Genomic DNA, 6,000 nt, shown 5'->3' with positions numbered 1-6,000 from the left:
AAACTGAGTGCTCACTCTGATCTCACTATCACTCTAGGATTCCATCAGTCAGAATTCTTTAAGGAGTTATTTTTAGTTAGGATTTACTCTTAGCCTTTTCTGCCATGGTGCATGGAGTGGAACAGGTTTACAAAGCTCGGGGACTCACGTGCTCTGTGCCCTAGAGATGGCAGAAGCAGGTGCTGAGGCAGCAGCCAATGGGATTAGGGTTTTCTAACAGACATGGCAGAAATAACCACTCCTGGGACTGGTTTGTGACCTGATAGGGAGCCCGAGCCAATGCCCTGGAGGGCCTCTGGAACAAGGCTTGAGTCACAGGGCTAATTGTGATACCCTGGGAGATACGGGCAGCAGGAAAGGAAGTGTATGGAGGGAGACTGAGAAGTCCAATTTTTTCCAGACCCTAACTAAGCACGATGCCTGCAGGGTTGAAACTGGAAAGGAAAGGCCCACTAGTAGCGAAAATTCTGTAGGAAGTTGGGGCTGAGGCAGTTACTTGGCCTTTCAGAGCTTTTTGCACAATGGAGACAGTTGGTATTCCTGCAGACACCACTGCTTGCCTCAGGAGAAAGCCTGGATGGCGTGTTTGGGGTCTATTCCATGAGTCATTAAACTGATGAAATTTTGAAAGCATGTCATGTCACTTTTTTGTTTTTGAGAGATTATTGGGTGTTCCAAAAAATTATTCAGAAGAGAATGTCTGCTACAGCAGACCAGTAGTTCCAAAATAGCAGGTACAGGCAAGTTCCAGAGAGCAATTTTCTTTTAAAAAATTTCCATATTCTATTTAAAATAAAACGTATTTTAATTTGTTTGAGTAACAGAGTGACCCAGAGAGACAGAAACAAAGACGTTCCATCTGCGGGTTCACTCCTCCAGTGTTTACAACAGCCAGAGTTGGACTAGGAGTCCAGAGCTTCATCTGGGTCTCCCGCATGTGTGGCTGTGGCCCAGGCAGTCGAGCCAGCATCTCCTGCCTCCTGGATGCATTACAGGAAGCTGAATCCAAAGTGGAAGTGCTGAGACTCCAACCAGCACTCCGATATGGAGGTGGGCTTCCCAAGCAGTGGCTTAATTCACTGTACCACCATTCCCACTTGTGCTGCTGCGTTTTGCATTTCAGTATCATCCCACTCTCCTCAGGCTAAGCCCAAAGTTAGGATTTGGCTACTAAAGCTTCAACTTTTGACATTTTCCTTCTTTCCTGTATCCCAGTCGGGGCTTTGGAATGAGTTTGGAATTCCTATCACTGCAGGTATTGCTGAACTCGGTTCTCCTTATCCTTTGGATTCTCTTCATGCCTGCTCCCATTGGAAAAAGCATTCCCTTGCTTCCGAAGGCTGAGTTGGCACCACCCTCCTGTATTTCTGCTTCTGCTTACCAACATATTGCCAACAATGGCTGCATTTTGTTCATTTGTATGACTGCATGGGAATGTGTACTCCATGAGACTAGGATTTCTGTCTTATTGATAATCTTCATACGTTTATGGTTAAACGTATTGCTTGGTATATGACATATATTCAGTTATCTGTTACATGAATGTGTAAACGAAAACATAAAGGAATGAATGTGTGCTGTCAAAATACATTAAAAAAAAACAGCCCTGGAGTGAGAATTTCATTTCAACTCAGTTCATTTAGGAATGATTGAGTTGCGTTATGTTACATGTGTTGTTTTTTTCCCCCATGCCTTATCATCTGATTTGTGCAACATCATTTCCTTAGACACTTTTACATGTTGTCCTGAAATTGCACAAACTTAAATATGAAAAGAAATGACAACATGAGACAAAATTCAGCTCTAACCTGTAATACTTCAAAAAATCAGAGAAAAAAAGATTCAAGGCATTAGTCCAATAAAGGAAAAATGGAAACAAAACGAGGAGCTAAACATGAAAGAGTGGCTGGAGAGGTCCCAGGACATCGGTTGTGTGATAAACGCTCTGAATTCTACCGAACTACCAACTTCCTTCCCATTGGCTACATCATATAGTCTAACTTCTGCACACCTCTGACGTAGATTTTGCATCTTGATCCCTTACACCTGCTCCTTGCTGCTTTTGTCACTTTCTTTTGGTGTTTCTATACATTACTTTGTTCTATTCACAATGAGTGCCTTCTTTGCAGTGTGTTTCTAAGTGCTTATCATTCTTCTCGATGTACATGTAGCACTGACTCTCAAAAATTTGGGTGGTGTTATGGTGAAGCAAGAAAAGCCAACGTCTGCAATACTAGCATTCCATGTGGTGTTGATTCGTGTTCCATTTCTGATCCAGCTCCCTGCTGCTGGCCTGGGAAAAGCAGTGGAGGATGTAACCCTGCTACCCACATTGGGGATTGCAACCTGGCTCAGCTGCAACTGTTGTGGCCACCTGGGGATTGAACCAGGAGATGGAAGATCTTTCCCTCATTCTCCTTTCTCGCTCTCTGTTTCTCCCTCTTTAACTCTTAGTTTCTTCTTTATCTCTCTCTCTCTCTTTTAAGGATTTGTTCATTTTTATTGGAAAGGCAGATATACATAAATAAATGATTCTGAAAAAAATACTCAGTTGTCACTGTAGACATATTTTGGAACAGCACTTCCAATACCTTTCATCGAATATACTATAAAGACTGAAAACACATGTACTCTTTCATTATCTTTCCTAATTAAATCTTAGCTCTTCTGTTTCATTTTTAAAGATCTCTGTGCACTATTTATGTGATTTTCCCCCATCAGGAAAAAAGTAATCAGTTATAAAATTTCCGATAGCCATAAAATTTCTGATAGTTCTAAAATTTCTGATAATTATAAAATTTCTAATTTCGGATTTCAATACGCTTAAAAATGAGTTAACTTTAAGAGATTATTGCAGTTATGTGGGCAACAAAACACCTTGACAAATGAGCTAGAGGTTTTTTTTTGTTTTGTTTTTCCATTAAGACGAAGATGTTCCCATTTCGGTCATCCTTCAAATCAGTTCATTGGAAGGTCAGAAGGTAGAAGTGGGAGTAGGATTAGAGATAGATAGGGAAGAGAGGGCTATGATGCAGATATCCATGGTTCAGGCACTGCTTGAGACACCGGCATCCCAAATCGGAGTTGTGAATTGTGTCCTGGCTCTGCTGCTCTTTCTAGTTCCTGTTAATGCGCCTCCTGGGACCAGCAGGTAAGGACACAGGTACTTGGGTCCCTGCCACCACGTGGGAGACTAAGACGAAATTCAAGACTTCTCACGTTAGCCTGACCCAGACCTGGCCATTGTAGTCATTTGGGAAGTGAATTAACAGATGGCAGATCTGTCTACCTCTAAAATAAAACAAATACAAATTTTTAAAAACAGAGAAAGCATCTCACCTAATCTTTGAAAATGAGCAGTTCTTAGCAGTGGGGTTTCTGGCGGTAGAAAGGCTTTACCAGCCACACTGAAACAGACCAGAAGGAAGGGACATCACTGGGCTTTATCCCTGCACTGCCCCTAGGCCTCCCAGCTTTCCTGAGGTGGAGGCAAGAGAAGTGAGAATGTCATTTTTTGGCAAAGCATGGGCACTGTGATTGAAGAGGATAGTAAGTTCCAGGCAAATACATGTTTGATTCTGGAACTGACCTCTATCCATCCACCTGAATAGTTTTATTAGGCCATAGGCGCGCACACACACACACACCTGTGCGAGTGAACTGAAGAGATGACTAAAGATCTTGGCACTTAAAGCCTAGGGCCTTTTAGAGAATATGGATACACCCGGCAGGGAGAACCTGCTCTTGTCATTTCTAGGATAACCACCGTGGCCGGGGACGCAAGGCAGAAGGGCACTCCTGGTGAAAAGGGAGGAACAACAAGTTTAAAAGCATTGAAAGGTGCTTGAGTTTAAAGTGATTGCTTGGACAAGAAGAGACCAAGCATACAGAGTCTTGTAGGCCATGGTATGTTTAGATTTCTCTCTAAACTATTGTTGTTATTATTATTTAGAAAATACTTATTTTTTTTACTTTTTTATTATTAATTACATTGCATTATGTGACACAGTTTTATAGGTACTGGGATCCCCTCCTTCCTGAACCCTACCCCCATGGTGGATTCCTCCACCTTGTTGCATTGCCACAGTTCAAGTTCAGTTGAGATTCTTTCACTGCAAGCATATACTAAGCATAGAGTCTAGTATCTTATTGCCCGGATAAGTTCAACGGCTTCTTGGGGAGGCCATCTCTGGTCTGAAGGTAGAGCCAGCAGATCTACAGAGAGACGGGATAGAGCAAGCAAGTGTGCAAGAGAGATTTCCCATCTCCTGTTCTCTCCCCCAAATAACCATAACTGGAGCTGAACCAGGCCAAAGCCAGGAGCCTGGCACTCTATCAGGGTTTCCCATGTGGTGGCAGGGACTCGAGCACTGCCTCCCAGTCACATCAGCAGGTAGCTGGAAAGCCAGCTGAGCAGCTAGGAGTTGAACCTGTGTTCACATAGGATGCTGGTATCTCAGTGGCTTATTTCATTGTGCCATAATATCGGTCCCAACTTAGTGTTTTGATTTCAGCACTCCCACCAAATGACCTTGAATAGAAGCATGTTATTGTCTGATTTTTTTTTTTTGCAACTGATCTTTTCGAAATTTGAAGTTTGAAATCCCATACTCAGATGATTTCAGAGTGATTTTGCTACTTCTGCCTCACTTGTTAATAATGATTAGCCCATAGATGAAAAAAATATATAGTTTAGTATCAACTGTAAAAATAATTGGCTCCATCTTACACATGAAGGCCCGTACAGCTCTCTTAAGAAACTGTTATAACTAGATTTTTACTTATGAAGAAATTTTTCTGGTTGACATGTATATCTGATATTGCAACTGCCCACACTCACCCCAAACCAAAAACATAACTGAGTTCTATGACTTGAGGGGTAGTGGTTTGCTATAGACAAAAATGTTTATATTTTTAGTCCAACACTTAATTTCCATTTATTACTGGTTTCCTCCAGTATGTTTTTACACTATAATTTCAGATCATTCCATGTGATACTAATTCAGAGGATAATGAGGAACAAAAAGACTAAGATGATTCAGTGGTGTTAATTGTTGTACTTTGTCATCTATAAAGCGGAATGTAAATGTCCCACTGAGAAATTAGAAAGTGATCATGAGTTATAGTGAGAACCTGATGAGTTGTTTAAAGCCATCACATCCTTTGACTTGGCAATGACCCAGTTCCTGCTTTTGCTTTGTGTTTTATTAACCTTGTAGGCAATCTTATTTCATCAGCATATTAAAATAGATACTGTGGAATATAAAATGTTATACAATTAATAATGTACTTTCAGAAAGTTACATTTCAGAACTGTCAGAACAATGGACGCCTTCAAGCAGAATATTAGTTCAATCAAAATAAAAGATAATTTTATACTATGGAGAGATCTACTGGCAGCTATTGATAGGATGGAAATAATATTACAAGCAAAATATGTAAAGCACATATTCACATAATTATGTGCATCACATGAAAAAATTGGTGTGAAAGCTCTTTAACTTAATCAATTTGCCAACAAATATTAATCTACATTTCCTATTTGATAGTCTTTTTTTCCCTTGAAGGATTTCATAACCTAGAGGAGTTATCACACGAACAGCAAGCTGGACCATGTTTTGATACAGTATGAAGCAACAACTGCTATGGCAGAGAGCAGGGGGCAGTTTCTCCCTCCTGGGGACATGGAAGGCTTTCAAGAGAAAATGACATTCGCTTGACTATAAAGAGTTAGTGCGATTTTGTCAGGTTAGGAAAAAAATGAAGTCTATTCTAAGGCATAAACAAATGCACAGAGAATTGACAGTACATGTAGTTAGTTGAGGCATGTGCTAATTACAGGAAATTATCTTGGCATCCATTCTGGTACCACAATAATGGGTCAGGGAAGGTAGTCTGCTTAAAGTCTTATTGCCAGATTAAAGCCAGGAGCTTGTACACGTTCCTGGAGACTTTTGGCAGGTCCAAACAGTTGAAGCTGGCAAGGGGTATGATGGGACG

This window comes from Ochotona curzoniae, unplaced genomic scaffold (genome assembly GCF_017591425.1).
Source record: "Ochotona curzoniae isolate NIBS_2020 unplaced genomic scaffold, NIBS_Ocur_1.0 scaffold_3890, whole genome shotgun sequence".
Taxonomy (NCBI): Eukaryota; Metazoa; Chordata; class Mammalia; order Lagomorpha; family Ochotonidae; genus Ochotona; species Ochotona curzoniae.
This window is presented reverse-complemented; position numbering follows the sequence as displayed.